The sequence below is a fragment of the Eleginops maclovinus genome, chromosome 21 (genome assembly GCF_036324505.1).
Source record: "Eleginops maclovinus isolate JMC-PN-2008 ecotype Puerto Natales chromosome 21, JC_Emac_rtc_rv5, whole genome shotgun sequence".
Classification (NCBI taxonomy): Eukaryota; Metazoa; Chordata; class Actinopteri; order Perciformes; family Eleginopidae; genus Eleginops; species Eleginops maclovinus.
The window spans coordinates 236800-251103 of NC_086369.1; the positions used below are offsets into that span (position 1 = coordinate 236800).

General features: G+C 46.5%; 1 protein-coding gene across 3 annotated transcripts in view; it reads left to right on the top strand.

The window, feature by feature from the left end:
* The window catches only part of inhbaa (inhibin subunit beta Aa), a 50927-nt gene that overhangs the window by 33315 nt on the left and 3308 nt on the right, over nt 1–14304 (top strand). The gene's annotated exons all lie outside the window — the stretch shown is intronic.

Genomic DNA, 14304 nt, shown 5'->3' on the forward strand with positions numbered 1-14304 from the left:
TTAGAGAGGAGGAACGATATCCAGTTAGAGCTTAAAGGTGAAATATATCCTGTAGACATACACAGACAATGTTTAAAATACCAAACAGCATCTCAAAGTTACACAAAGCTGCTCTTTTGCTGCTGTTAGTGTGACATCACTTGGATGAAAAGCTGTCACTAAGCAGATTAGAGCGGCTGGAGACAGACTCTAGACTGTTCTGCAGGAAACATCCCTTTAACCGTCAGATCTCTTTACCTTTACCTTTTTAAAGAAACGTAACATTTTGCAGCTTATCTTGATGCATTCAATACAAGACTCTCCAATATCTCAGATTTGCAGAAATAACTTGCATTTATGATCATTTAAAGACTCATTTTGAGCAGAAACACTAAATTATTATGTATTTGACAAAAGGAAATCCACTCTAAATGCTTTGCCAAAGTGTTAGCAGTAAATCAAACATCTAAATGCTGATTGGACCTCTGGGGAAGGTCTCTTTATGCGCTCCACCTGCAGACTGTGCAGCTTTCAGAGGCTCTGAGATTACTGCAGGAGCTCACCTGTCAATCACAGGTGGGCGGGACAGTGTGTGTTTCAGAGTCTGGAGGCGCAGATGGAAAAGGTTTTTATGAAGTGGAAGTTACAGAGGGAGGAAACACAATGAGACGCTCACACACACACATCAGTCAGAGGTGAGGGGAGATATTTAATACAGCAGAAAGACTGAACCAATCAGAGAGACGCGGTGTGGACTGAACCAATCAGAGAGACGCGGTGTGGACTGAACCAATCAGAGAGACGCGGTGTGGACTGAACCAATCAGAGAGACGCGGTGTGGACTGAACCAATCAGAGAGGCGCGGTGTGGACTGAACCAATCAGGGAGACGCGGTGTGGACTGAACCAATCAGAGAGACGCGGTGTGGACTGAACCAATCAGAGAGACGCGGTGTGGACTGAACCAATCAGGGAGACGCGGTGTGGACTGAACCAATCAGAGAGACACGGTGTGGACTGAACCAATCAGAGAGACACGGTGTGGACTGAACCAATCAGGGAGACACGGTGTGGACTGAACCAATCAGGGAGACGCGGTGTGGACTGAACCAATCAGAGAGACACGGTGTGGACTGAACCAATCAGAGAGACGCGGTGTGGACTGAACCAATCAGAGAGACGCGGTGTGGACTGAACCAATCAGAGAGACGCGGTGTGGACTGAACCAATCAGAGAGACGCGGTGTGGACTGAACCAATCAGAGAGACACGGTGTGGACTGAACCAATCAGAGAGACACGGTGTGGACTGAACCAATCAGAGAGACACGGTGTGGACTGAACCAATCAGAGAGACACGGTGTGGACTGAACACGGTGTGGAATGAACCAATCAGAGAGACGCGGTGTGGAATGAACCAATCAGAGAGATGCGGCGTGTTCGTTCGCACCTGTTGGCCTCCATACTTTTTAAGCAGTAACTGGTATAAAACTGATCATTAAGAGGAGCAGTTTGTCCGTTAGCTTTGGAAGAGCTAACAGAAGGTATAAGAGGAGCTGAGAGGCGGATTAGACCTGGTCCAGATCTATTTCAGAGCAGGAGGACACTCTCATGGGACCGGTTGTTGTCCTGTGAGAGTACTTTGCACCCAGCCTTTTGTCAGGGGGAACTGATGCGTTCAGGGACCTCTGTAATTATTTTGGGCGACGGCAAAGGATTCTTGGCACGGACGAAGTGTCGAGCTCCGTTCAGCAGCTCGGACACAAAGCGTTTCTGTCCCGTCTGGATTCCTGCGTCCCGGTTTATCCACACAGAGGACCATCAGGCTAACTGGACTTAATTGAACACATCATTAGCGACATTCCTGCACCCGCTCTCATCAGACAAAAGAGACCCGGCTTTGATGGATCTATTCTGGTGGCCTGCTCTGTCTGGAGGATTCAAACCAGCAACCTTTGGCTGAAAGACGTCCATCGGATGTGAAATGAACTATAATTAGCATGTTTTCCTCCTCTTCTTCTGGGCTCGTTCCCCGGCTGCTCTTTGTTCTCCATTCTGTAATCAGCTGCTCCAGAGATCTGTGGAGGGGTGCTCCTGTCTTCAGGGTTAAACCAGACATAGATCAGGATTTAGTTCAACGCAGTGAGCGCTGTCCCTGAACGCCTCTTCCAGACTGAAACATGTCAGCCCGGTCCCAGTATGAGACTGGGAGTCTCCCAGTGTCTGAGTCTCTGAGTGTCTGAGTCTCTGTGTCTCTGAGTGTCTGAGTCTCTGAGTCTCTGTGTCTCTGAGTGTCTGAGTCTCTGAGTGTCTGAGTGTCTGAGTGTCTCTGAGTTTCTGAGTGTCTGAGTGTCTCTGTGTTTCTGAGTGTCTCTGTGTTTCTGAGTGTCTCTGAGTCTCCCAGTGTCTGAGTCTCTGAGTGTCTGAGTCTCTGAGTGTCTGAGTGTCTCTGAGTGTCTGAGTGTCTGAGTGTCTCTGAGTGTCTGAGTGTCTCTGAGTTTCTGAGTGTCTCTGAGTCTCTGAGTGTCTGAGTCTCTGAGTGTCTGAGTGTCTGAGGGTCTGAGTCTCTGAGTCTCTGAGTGTCTGAGTCTCTGAGTGTCTCTGAGTGTTTGAGTGTCTGAGGGTCTGAGTGTCTGAGTCTCTGAGTGTCTGAGTGTTTGAGTGTCTGAGGGTCTGAGTGTCTCTGAGTGTCTCTGAGTGTCTCTGCGTCGCTGAGTGTCTGAGGGTCTGAGGGTCTGAGTGTCTCTGAGTGTCTGAGTGTCTCTGAGTGTCTGAGTCTCTGACTGTCTGAGTGTCTGAGTGTCTGAGTGTCTGAGTGTCTGAGTGTTTGAGTGTTTGAGTGTCTGAGTGTCTGAGTGTCTCTGAGTCTCTGAGTGTCTCTGCGTCGCTGAGTGTCTGAGTGTCTGAGTCTCTGACTGTCTGAGTGTCTGAATGTCTGAGTGTCTCTGAGTCTCTGAGTGTCTCTGAGTGTCTGAGTGTCTCTGAGTGTCTCTGAGTGTCTGAGTGTCTCTGAGTCTCTGACTGTCTGAGTCTCTGAGTGTCCGAGGGTCTGAGTGTCTCTGAGTCTCTGAGTGTCTCTGCGTCTCTGAGTTTCTGAGTGTCTCTGAGTCTCTGAGTGTCTCTGCGTCTCTGAGTGTCTCTGCGTCTCTGAGTTTCTGAGTGTCTCTGAGTTTCTGAGTGTCTCTGAGTTTCTGAGTGTCTCTGAGTTTCTGAGTGTCTCTGAGTCTCTGAGTGTCTCTGCGTCTCTGAGTGTCTCTGAGTCTCTGAGTGTCTCTGCGTCTCTGAGTGTCTCTGAGTCTCTGCGTCTCTGAGTGTCTCTGCATCTCTGAGTGTCTCTGAGTGTCTGAGTGTCTCTGAGTTTCTGAGTGTCTCTGAGTTTCTGAGTGTCTCTGAGTCTCTGCGTCTCTGAGTGTCTCTGAGTCTCTGCGTCTCTGCATCTCTGAGTGTCTCTGAGTTTCTGAGTGTCTCTGAGTCTCTGAGTGTCTCTGCGTCTCTGAGTGTCTCTGAGTCTCTGCGTCTCTGAGTGTCTCTGCGTCTCTGAGTGTCTCTGAGTTTCTGAGTGTCTCTGAGTTTCTGAGTGTCTCTGAGTGTCTCTGCGTCTCTGAGTGTCTGAGTCTCTGAGTGTCTCTGAGTCTCTGAGTGTCTCTGAGTGTCTCTGAGTCTCTGCGTCTCTGAGTGTCTCTGCGTCTCTGAGTGTCTCTGAGTCTCTGAGTGTCTCTGCATCTCTGAGTGTCTCTGAGTTTCTGAGTGTCTCTGAGTGTCTCTGAGCGTCTGAGTGTCTCTGAGTTTCTGAGTGTCTCTGAGTCTCTGAGTGTCTCTGCGTCTCTGAGTGTCTCTGCATCTCTGAGTGTCTCTGAGTCTCTGAGTCTCTGAGTGTCTCTGAGTGTCTGAGTGTCTCTGCATCTCTGAGTGTCTCTGAGTGTCTGAGGGTCTGAGTGTCTCTGAGTCTCTGAGTGTCTGAGTCTCTGAGTGTCTGAGTGTTTGAGTGTCTGAGGGTCTGAGTGTCTCTGAGTGTCTCTGAGTCTCTGAGTGTCTCTGCGTCGCTGAGTGTCTGAGGGTGTGAGTGTCTGAGTGTTTGAGTGTCTCTGAGTGTCTGAGTGTCTGAGTGTCTGAGTGTCTCTGAGTGTTTGAGTGTCTCTGAGTGTCTGAGTGTCTGAGTGTCTGAGTGTCTGAGTGTCTCTGAGTGTCTGAGTGTCTCTGAGTCTCTGACTGTCTGAGTCTCTGAGTCTCTGAGTGTCCGAGGGTCTGAGTGTCTGAGTGTCTCTGAGTGTTTGAGTGTCTCTGAGTCTCTGACTGTCTGAGTCTCTGAGTCTCTGAGTGTCTGAGTGTCTGAGTGTTTGAGTGTCTCTGAGTTTCTGAGTGTCTCTGAGTGTCTGAGTGTCTCTGCGTCTCCGTCCTGTCCCATGCGCTTTCCTCCGAACCGTCTGGCTGTGGTTTGTTTTGGCGTTTCTGGTGTTGGAGATGGGAGCGTTGGACTGTCTGCTATCTGCTCTCTCATTATAAATAAAGTGGCCTGGGAACAGACTCTCACAGGCTGGCACTTCAGCTTCAATTTAGCTCAAAACTTTATTGTCCCGAGAGAGAAGTCTGGTGTGTAGACGAGCTCCGAGGATGGAAAACATGCCGTGAAATCACTTTGTAAAAGTGATGAAAACACGATAAAACGTGACAGAGTTCCCACCGCCGCCTCAGACTTATCCACAGCTGGAGTTATGAGACAGCTTCCCTTTCACAGCCAAGACCCCAGAAGTGACAGATTTAGCAAATTAACGACGCCAACCGAAGCTTAGAGAAGGCGAGAAAACACGACAGACATGTTTAGTGTTTTCATCCTCAGAAACACGTCTCCTTTCAGACCGAGGGGAACACTCACAGCTGCATTCATACACTACTGTCATCACTGAACCCTGCTGGAAAAGCCTTCTGTGCAGCTTTTCAAACTGAACTCACTCTCTGTAGTGTCCCCTGGTCTCCAGCTGTGTGCGTCTCTCTTTACTGTCCCCTGGTCTCCAGCTGTGTGCGTCTCTCTTTAGTGTCCCCTGGTCTCCAGCTGTGTGCGCCTCTCTGTAGTGTCCCCTGGTCTCCAGCTGTGTGCGTCTCTCTTTAGTGTCCCCTGGTCTCCAGCTGTGTGCGTCTCTCTTTACTGTCCCCTGGTCTCCAGCTGTGTGCGTCTCTCTTTACTGTCCCCTGGTCTCCAGCTGTGTGCGTCTCTCTTTACTGTCCCCTGGTCTCCAGCTGTGTGCGTCTCTCTTTAGTGTCCCCTGGTCTCCAGCTGTGTGCGTCTCTCTGTAGTGTCCCCTGGTCTCCAGCTGTGTGCGTCTCTCTTTAGTGTCCCCTGGTCTCCAGCTGTGTGCGTCTCTCTTTAGTGTCCCCTGGTCTCCAGCTGTGTGCGTCTCTCTTTACTGTCCCCTGGTCTCCAGCTGTGTGCGTCTCTCTTTAGTGTCCCCTGGTCTCCAGCTGTGTGCGTCTCTCTTTAGCTGTCCCCTGGTCTCCAGCTGTGTGCGTCTCTCTTTAGTGTGTCCCTGGTCTCCAGCTGTGTGCGTCTCTCTTTAGTGTCCCCTGGTCTCCAGCTGTGTGCGTCTCTCTTTAGTGTCCCTGGTCTCCAGCTGTGTGCGTCTCTCTTTACTGTCCCCTGGTCTCCAGCTGTGTGCGTCTCTCTTTAGTGTCCCCTGGTCTCCAGCTGTGTGCGTCTCTCTTTACTGTCCCCTGGTCTCCAGCTGTGTGCGTCCTCTCTTTAGTGTGTCCCTGGTCTCCAGCTGTGTGCGTCTCTCTTTAGTGTCCCCTGGTCTCCAGCTGTGTGCGTCTCTCTTTAGTGTCCCCTGGTCTCCAGCTGTGTGCGTCTCTCTTTAGTGTCCCCTGGTCTCCAGCTGTGTGCGTCTCTCTTTAGTGTGTCCTGGTCTCCAGCTGTGTGCGTCTCTCTTTAGTGTCCCCTGGTCTCCAGCTGTGTGCGTCTCTCTTTAGTGTCCCCTGGTCTCCAGCTGTGTGCGTCTCTCTTTAGTGTCCCCTGGTCTCCAGCTGTGTGCGTCTCTTTAGTGTCCCCTGGTCTCCAGCTGTGTGCGTCTCTCTTTAGTGTCCCCTGGTCTCCAGCTGTGTGCATCTCTCTTTAGTGTCCCCTGGTCTCCAGCTGTGTGCGTCTCTCTTTAGTGTCCCCTGGTCTCCAGCTGTGTGCGCCTCTCTTTAGTGTCCCCTGGTCTCCAGCTGTGTGCGTCTCTCTTTAGTGTCCCCTGGTCTCCAGCTGTGTGCGTCTCTCTTTAGTGTCCCCTGGTCTCCAGCTGTGTGCGTCTCTCTTTAGTGTCCCCTGGTCTCCAGCTGTGTGCGTCTCTCTTTAGTGTGTCCTGGTCTCCGGCTGTGTGCGTCTCTCTTTAGTGTCCCCTGGTCTCCGGCTGTGTGCGTCTCTCTTTAGTGTCCCCTGGTCTCCAGCTGTGTGCGTCTCTCTTTAGTGTCCCCTGGTCTCCAGCTGTGTGCGTCTCTCTTTAGTGTCCCCTGGTCTCCAGCTGTGTGCGTCTCTCTTTAGTGTCCCCTGGTCTCCAGCTGTGTGCGTCTCTCTTTAGTGTCCCCTGGTCTCCGTTGTGTTTGGTTTCTGCAGCTTTTAGTAAACTGCTCATGTTTCCTCTGCTGAATGTTCTCTGGATGCTGCATGTGTTGAAGAGCTGCTGCAGATGTTTCTGCATGAGTTCTGATTTGAGTTTCTATATCTGCATCCTTTCTGAAGCTGCAGTTTCTCCTGATGGAAGAGGTCTTGGACATTGTGGCTCGTTTGCACCTGCAGTCCACCGTAGCAATAACCGCTAAACTCCAAGAAAACATCTAAACATGTCAAAGAAACAGCCCAACAACCCCAATATTTAATTTACTCTCACAATTGACAACAAAAGGAGCAAAAGCCACGGAAAAGTTCCTGGATTTCCTGGAAAACATAGTAAACTCTGATTAGTTTCTGGAAGTTTCTGCACATTAGACTGAACCCTCTCTTTAATAACTGCCGGACCTGTGGGTCCAGATGATTAATGTTCTGTTTGTTCCTCCAACAATGAACCCTCCCTGCTGATGAGCTCATGCTTCACCAACTTCTCCTTCTTCTTCTTCTTCTCTAAAATATGTGTCTCTTCTCTTTTGATCCTCCCAAAGCCAGAAGCTTCTTCTTGTTCTTTATATTTCTGAGTCTTTGTGTTTCCTGCAGCTGACGCTGAGCACAGTCTGGGGTTCAGGACATTCTTCCTTCAGACTTTAAAGAGTCCTCACCACTGTTGTTTACCGGCTGCTACACAGTCAGGATCATATGTCGTGTTTGTGTGTGTGTGTGTGTGTGTGTGTGTGTGTGTGTGTGTGTGTGTGTGTGTGTGTGTGTGTGTGTGTGTGCGTGCGTGTGCGTGTGTGTGTTTACTAACACTGACTCACATGTGGTGCCAATAAGGCGAGCAGGGCGTCGACTCTTGGGGATCTGCAGCAGATTTTTTGGTCCCACGCAGGCGAGGCCTGACAGTCCTCACTGAGGGATTATTTAACGCCCACTCTGCAGTTCCACCTTTAACGTTTACGCTCTCGTTAAAACGCTTCATGTGCGGCATTTAAAGGAGGAGAAAACATTCTTTCAGAGGTTTATATCGCAGTTTGTCTTGTAGAAATACCCTTAACTATCCCTTAAACTGTAAGAGCATGTTTAAGGGATTAAAGAGTTGTTTTTAATGCTTTAATGGAACGATTTTAAAGGAGAAAGGCAACTTTATTCAGGAATTCAGACAAGTCTTAAATTACTAAGTACAGTTTCCTGCAGAAATGGCTTTAATTTGGTCTTCAAATACAGAATAATTCTCAGCATTTGAAGGATTTATTGTTGATTCTTGCAAAAGTTTTCATCACGATTCTGCAGGTAAAAAAAATTAAGAGTCTTTTAAATATATTGATTCATGATTTTTGATTTGATTTAAGTTAAACAGAGAGAGTACAAAAACAGATTTAAAGTCAGTAAACACGACATTTCTGAGGCATAGTGACGACTTAAACCTGTTGCGTACTGTGTGTGTGTGTGTGTGTGTGTGTGTGTGTGTGTGTGTGTGTGTGTGTGTGTGTGTGTGTGTGTGTGTGTGTGTGTGTGTGTGTGTGTGTGTGTGTGTGTGTGACCCAGCCCGCTACCCCTCCTAATGTAAACCAAACAGACAGCAGAGCGATGCGTTCAATGCTAAAGAAGAGGAGAGTGTTTCCGTAAGAAATGCTGAGCTTCTTGCAGCGTTTGGTTTCTGCAGCTTTCAGTAAACTGCTCATGTTTCCTCTGCTGAATGTCCTCTAGATGCTGCATGTGTTTCTGCATGAGTTTCTATATCTGCATCCTTTCTGAAGCTGCTAATGGAGGAGTCTGTGTGTGTTGGCACCTGTGGGCCTCCGTAGATAGTGTATTGTCTGGAACTGTTTCCACTCTGTCTGGCTCTTTCTGTTTCTGTGCAGGCAGGAGTGTGTATGCAGGAGTGTGTATGCAGGAGTGTGTTTGCAGGAGTGTGTGTGTGCGCTGGAGTGTGTATGCAGGAGTGTGTATGCAGGAGTGTGTTTGCAGGAGTGTGTTTGCAGGAGTTGTTTGCAGGAGTGTGTGTGTGCGCTGGAGTGTGTATGCAGGAGTGTGTATGCAGGAGTGTGTATGCAGGAGTGTGTAATGTAAACCTGAGCAGATAGAGAGCCAGATTAGATTCACATTAAGCAGACAGGAAGCAGCGTTATGACAGGAAGTCCTCTGATCCGTCACACCTGTCTCAGTCCTTCTCTCACATATAGAAATAATGCTCATACATGTTGCACACAGAACATGTGTTTAAAGTGTCGACCGACAGAAGCGTCTTCATCTCCTCCTGAGGAAATATAAATACAACCAGCTTCCTCTCCTGCTGACATAAAGACACAAACACACTCCCTCACACACACAAACACAGACATACATTTACACAAACATCTGAAGGACACAGATACAAACCTACACACACACACACAGGTTTGCCCAGCCTTTCGTACACAGCTCATCCATTGACGGTGGGATTATGATGACAAACAAACAAAAACATCAACATCACCTCCTCAAAATGTTGGGGTTTGCCCAATAAATGAGCCTCTGAAGTGTGTGTGTGTGTGTGTGTGTGTGTGTGTGTGTGTGTGTGTGTGTGTGTGTGTGTGTGTGTGTGTGTGTGTGTGTGTGTGCACGGGCGCACGCGCGCGCGCCTTTAGTAAACACCAGGAACAGAGGAAGGAGTCAAGCCTCTTAAACAATCGTGGTGCGTTCAGGTACTACAGTTTAAAATAGTTGTTTTCAGTTTGCATTGATGGTTAAAAAATGATCAGTTTAATTTTTAACTTTTAAAAAGGAAGCCCTGTATGCATCATAATATTAGGTAATTGTCACAGTGCATTGTGGGAAATTGAGTCCTTAAGGTGGTTTGCAGAGTTTCATGACCTTCCTTTGTCTGTTTGGCTTGAAGAAATGCCCAAAATGTCGGTTTTATTATGTTTTTTGTCTGTTAGATTTTAAAGACGTTTAGAGCTTGTTTTGGGCTTCAAACAAACCAGATGTATTCCTAAGATGTGCATAAAGTTATAATGGCCTTGTGTAAGATGATTTATCACTTCTTTGTTTGGTATTTACTCCCCTGACAGAAGGAAATTGTTAACAAGGAGGGCGTTTGGACAGGAAAAGCGTCGCCAAAGGGCTCTACTTGCAATGTGTGAGAATGTGAGAAATAATGTGTGTATCCTCTTTAAATTTTAATATGGTTTTCGTTGGATAAACCTTCAACTTTCCACCAATTTACAGGAAGATCTGGCTTCTAGTTTCTCTGTAATCCGGCTGACAAACAAACAAAAACATCAACATCACCTCCTAAAAATGTTGGGGTTTGCCCAATACATGAGCCTCTGAAGTGTGTGTGTGTGTGTGTGTGTGTGTGTGTGTGTGTGTGTGTGTGTGTGTGAGTGAGTGAGTGAGAGAGAGGGGGATTACAGAGGATTTACTAAGATTGATCATAAACGCAGAGCCCTTTTAACGACATACCGCGGTGTGTTTGTGTGATCAGTGTTTAGCTTCGTTCGGCTCCCTCCGATAAATCATCATAAAGTCATAATACGCCGCCGGGGCTGATGGGAGTCGGGGGAAATGTTTGGAGGCCGATGATGGCGAGGATGTTTGGATCAGATGTCCGTTTACAGTTCCTGATGCTGCGGCAGAGAGACCAGCGTCGAGGGAAAGATTCCCGTTAAAGTCAGAGGGAAGGCATGGTGATGCGTTCAAGGCCCAGCACTGGGTTTTTATTCTTTTACACCAGCTCTCTGACACTTTGAATCTGACTCATATGGTTTTCAATGAGTTCCTATTGCTGTTGATGGTTTCAATAGCTTTCCAACATGGATTTTCTACGTTGTCACCTTTGCTTACTTTGGTCTAAATGAGTTTACGATGGTCTAACCGTAGACTTGACGGTCTGAACGTTGTTTTGATACCCTGTCTTTCAATGGTTACACTGTGGTTTGGATTGTCTAAATCTGGTGTCACCTTTGTCTACATTTGTTTTTAAAGTCTAAACGTTGGTTTTTATTGTCTTCACTGAGCGTACAAAGCTTAAAATGGATTTAGAATGTCTAACTAGTTTGTTTTTGAAGGTCAAACTTGGCTTTTCATCGTTTAAAATGGTCTAATGTTGGTATTTGAGGCTTAAACTGGGATTTTTGGGGGTTAAAATTGAGTTTTAATGGTGTAAATGTAGTGTGTGATGAACAATATTGGCGTCCATATGTCCAAACTGGATGTTTCAGGAGCTACACTGAAGTTGATCTGAAGAGTTTGTTTAGGGTTTAACTGGTTTTATAATGGTCTGAACTAGTCTGAACTGGGTATTAAAGCTTTAACTGGGTGAAAGATTATCTGCACTGTGCTTCTGTTGGCTAACTTTGTTTCTCTGACGCAGACCGGTGTTGTTCTGACCTTAAAAAAGCAGTTTATTAAATCCTCCGACATTTCTATGAATTCTGTCAGAGAGGATTTCCTTCGCCCCGCACCTGGAGACAGATGTCTTCTCTTGACCTCCATCTTTGTTTATTACAGACGGGAGGGCCTATGTGTGTGTGTGTGTGTGTGTGTCAGACAGAGGGCCAGAAATCAGGTTTTATGACTTGTTGAGACATCAGTGTGTGCAGATCAGCCTCAGTAAATGGAGGGGGATTAGAGAGAGGGATGAGCTGTGAGCGGACGAGTCGCAGAGCTCCGACCGAGTCCAGAAACCCAGCGAGCCGAACACACTTCCTGTTCCTGCACGTGTTAAACCACAGGTCGGACCTCAGATGGATTTCCCTGCCTCCAGACAGCCGTTCCTCTCACTTCAGGTCATTAAAACCCACCTCATGGAGAACTCGTCCTCTTCAGGGCTCTGGGTTTTATGAAGGGAAGTCTTTATGCTGCGGCTGAGGATGATATTTTAAAAGTTAAATGTCCAATTTTGTGTCAGGGGTTTGTTTTTTGTGTCCCTGAAAGCACCGCCAGAGCTCCACAGGCTGGATCTGCTTCCAAATATTACTCTTACACTCTGACAGAGTTGGAAGTACTCAGATACTGGAGTGAAGTTAAAGTAGAAGAACCACTTTGTAGGAAACTCTGCAACTAAGTCCTGCGTTTAGCTTTGTTTGTGATGTCCCCATCGGCCCAAACTGGATTTGACTGGTTCTTTCACTGTTTGATTGGTTTCATAATGGTCTAACGTGGTTAATTGATAGTCAAACTTGGCTTTTCATCGTCTTAATTGGATAATTGAAGCTTGAACTGGGTATGTGTTCTCTCTGTTAGCAGATGATGCGTTCACTGTCATGGAGTTTCTTAAACGCTGGTTTGTTTTCTGCAGACGTGCGACACGTGAAGTGAACATGTGTCTGTTAATCACACACACACACACACACACACACACACACACACACACACACACACACACACACACACACACACACACACATACACATACACATACACATACACATACACAAACACACACACACACACACACACGTCTGTCATTAGCGCCGTAACAACCTGTTACTGCTAACCTGCTATTAGCTAACGTGCTATTAGCATTTCCTCAGAGCAGCTCTTTCAACATGTTCTCCACAGGGTCACTTACTGTAGGTAAATAATCAATACATACCAATTCCAGAGAGCGTAGTGAAGGTGTAATATTTAAAAGAATACTCAGAATTTCCAGGATTTCATTCATACATGTATGAGAAAAAGAAGTGTAAAAGTTAAATTCACTGAATAAAAAGAAAGAATTTTCTCAGATTCAAATGAAAAGAATTCGAGAAAAAGAAATCACAAACTTACGGTGAACAAATGTAATATTCCTCTAAGATTAAGCAATTCTAAAATGTTCTAATTGCACTTTTTTGTCATTAATTAATGAGTATTTTCTTATAGATTTGAGACATACACATTTGGGAGAATTTTCTCATATATAGAAACCAAAAATAGACTTTAATGTTAATTTGGTTTCTTGTAAATTTACCAGTTCAATCTCAGATAATTATTCAGTTTGTTTTTCCCGTAAATTTACAAATTTATAGACGGAAAATCCAAACACTTTCCCAGTTTATATTCATATTGTTGTACCTTAGATGCCCGTACGTGGCTGTTCCTCATGATGCTTTGAGTGGAGCTGCAGAGATTACTCCTGAAGGAGAGAGGAGGAACAGCCATGCGTTTCTCCTCCTGCTTTAAGAGAACTCTCTGAGTAAATATCTGGTATTATTCTGGAGGAGGTGTTAGTGATATTATTTTAGTCTGTTCTTCGTCACACTAACAGATTGCTGCTTTACGCTGCAGATGATTTAAAACAAAGACCTCTTCATCCTCCTCCTCCTCCTCCTCCTCCTCCTCTTCTCCTTCTACTTCCTCACAAACTATTCTGAGAAACAATGAATGAAATGTTTTATTCTAAAGCATTTCATATTCTCTGAGCGCTGATGATGATGTAAGTGAGATAATCGCCTCCGAATTGTCGGTTAAACGGCGTTAATGGACTCACTAAGTGCTGACCGCCTCCACCCACACACACACACACACACACACACACACACACACACACACACACACACACACACACACACACACACACACACACACACACACACACACACACACACACACTTTGCCCAGCATCACGGCTGCTGACATTCATAAACTCACAAATCGTGACTTTGATTTTCTGTATGGACGCCCACGAGCGAGAGACATTATAGAGAGAGAGAGAGACACGCACACACACACACACACACACACACACACACACACACACACACACACACACACACACACACACACACAGGTGATGTTATATAATGCTGTAATGGCTCTTTAAACCTGTCATTAGACCTGAGGTTTCCAGGAAATGTTAAATACAAGTGTGTGTGTGTGTGTGTGTGTGTGTGTGTGTGTGTGTGTGTGTGTGTGTGTGTGTGTGTGTGTGTGTGTGAGACAGTACCTGCGTTATTTTGTTCTTCTGCATTGGAGTCTTTGCTTAGTTCCGGAACATGATGACATCACTATAGAACACTCGTGCTCCGACACGTTGTAGATGATAGGCTAAAGGGGTGAGACATCTCTAAGCGGGTTGACCAATCACAAGAGAGCCACCCAGCTGACCAATCAGAGCAGACTGGCTTCTGGTTTCAGACAGAGGGTGAGCAGAGGAGCTGCAGCACAGGCAGTGTGAGAAACCTGGAGAGCCCAGAATAACTCTCTCTCTACCCTCTGAGCAGGAGGAATTAAAGTTCATTCACTGAGTTTCATCTGTACATCCCGTCACTGCGGCTCCTGGTGGGAGCGATTACTGCAACCACCACTGAGTCAGCAGAGTGTGTGTGTGTGTGACAGTTCATGTTAGAGATGGTAACATAATGATAAGTGTGTGTAGAATACTCTGTAGCTCAGATGTGGTCACAACATCACGTGTGTGTGTGTATGTGTGTGTGTGTGTGTGTGTGTGTGTGTGTGTGTGTGTGTGTGTGTGTGTGTGTGTGTGTGTGTGTGTGTGTGTGTGTGTGTGTGTTGGAGTTAATTCAAACACACACCCTTGTGGTTAGGTTAGTTTCACCATCGTTGCTATGGTTACCTGCTGTTTGCAGTTAATGCAGTCCAGAAGTTAAACCGTTAGCCAATCAGAAGCCAGGATTCAGTTTGCTGATTCCAATTTATTTTGGTGCGTTTGGGATTTGTCTGGGTCCACAGAGCTGAAAACTAAAACAAACTAACTGAAGAAATTATTTAAAATGTGGAAGGGGGGGGCTTTCTAAAAAGCCTTAGATTTCCTCTTAGAA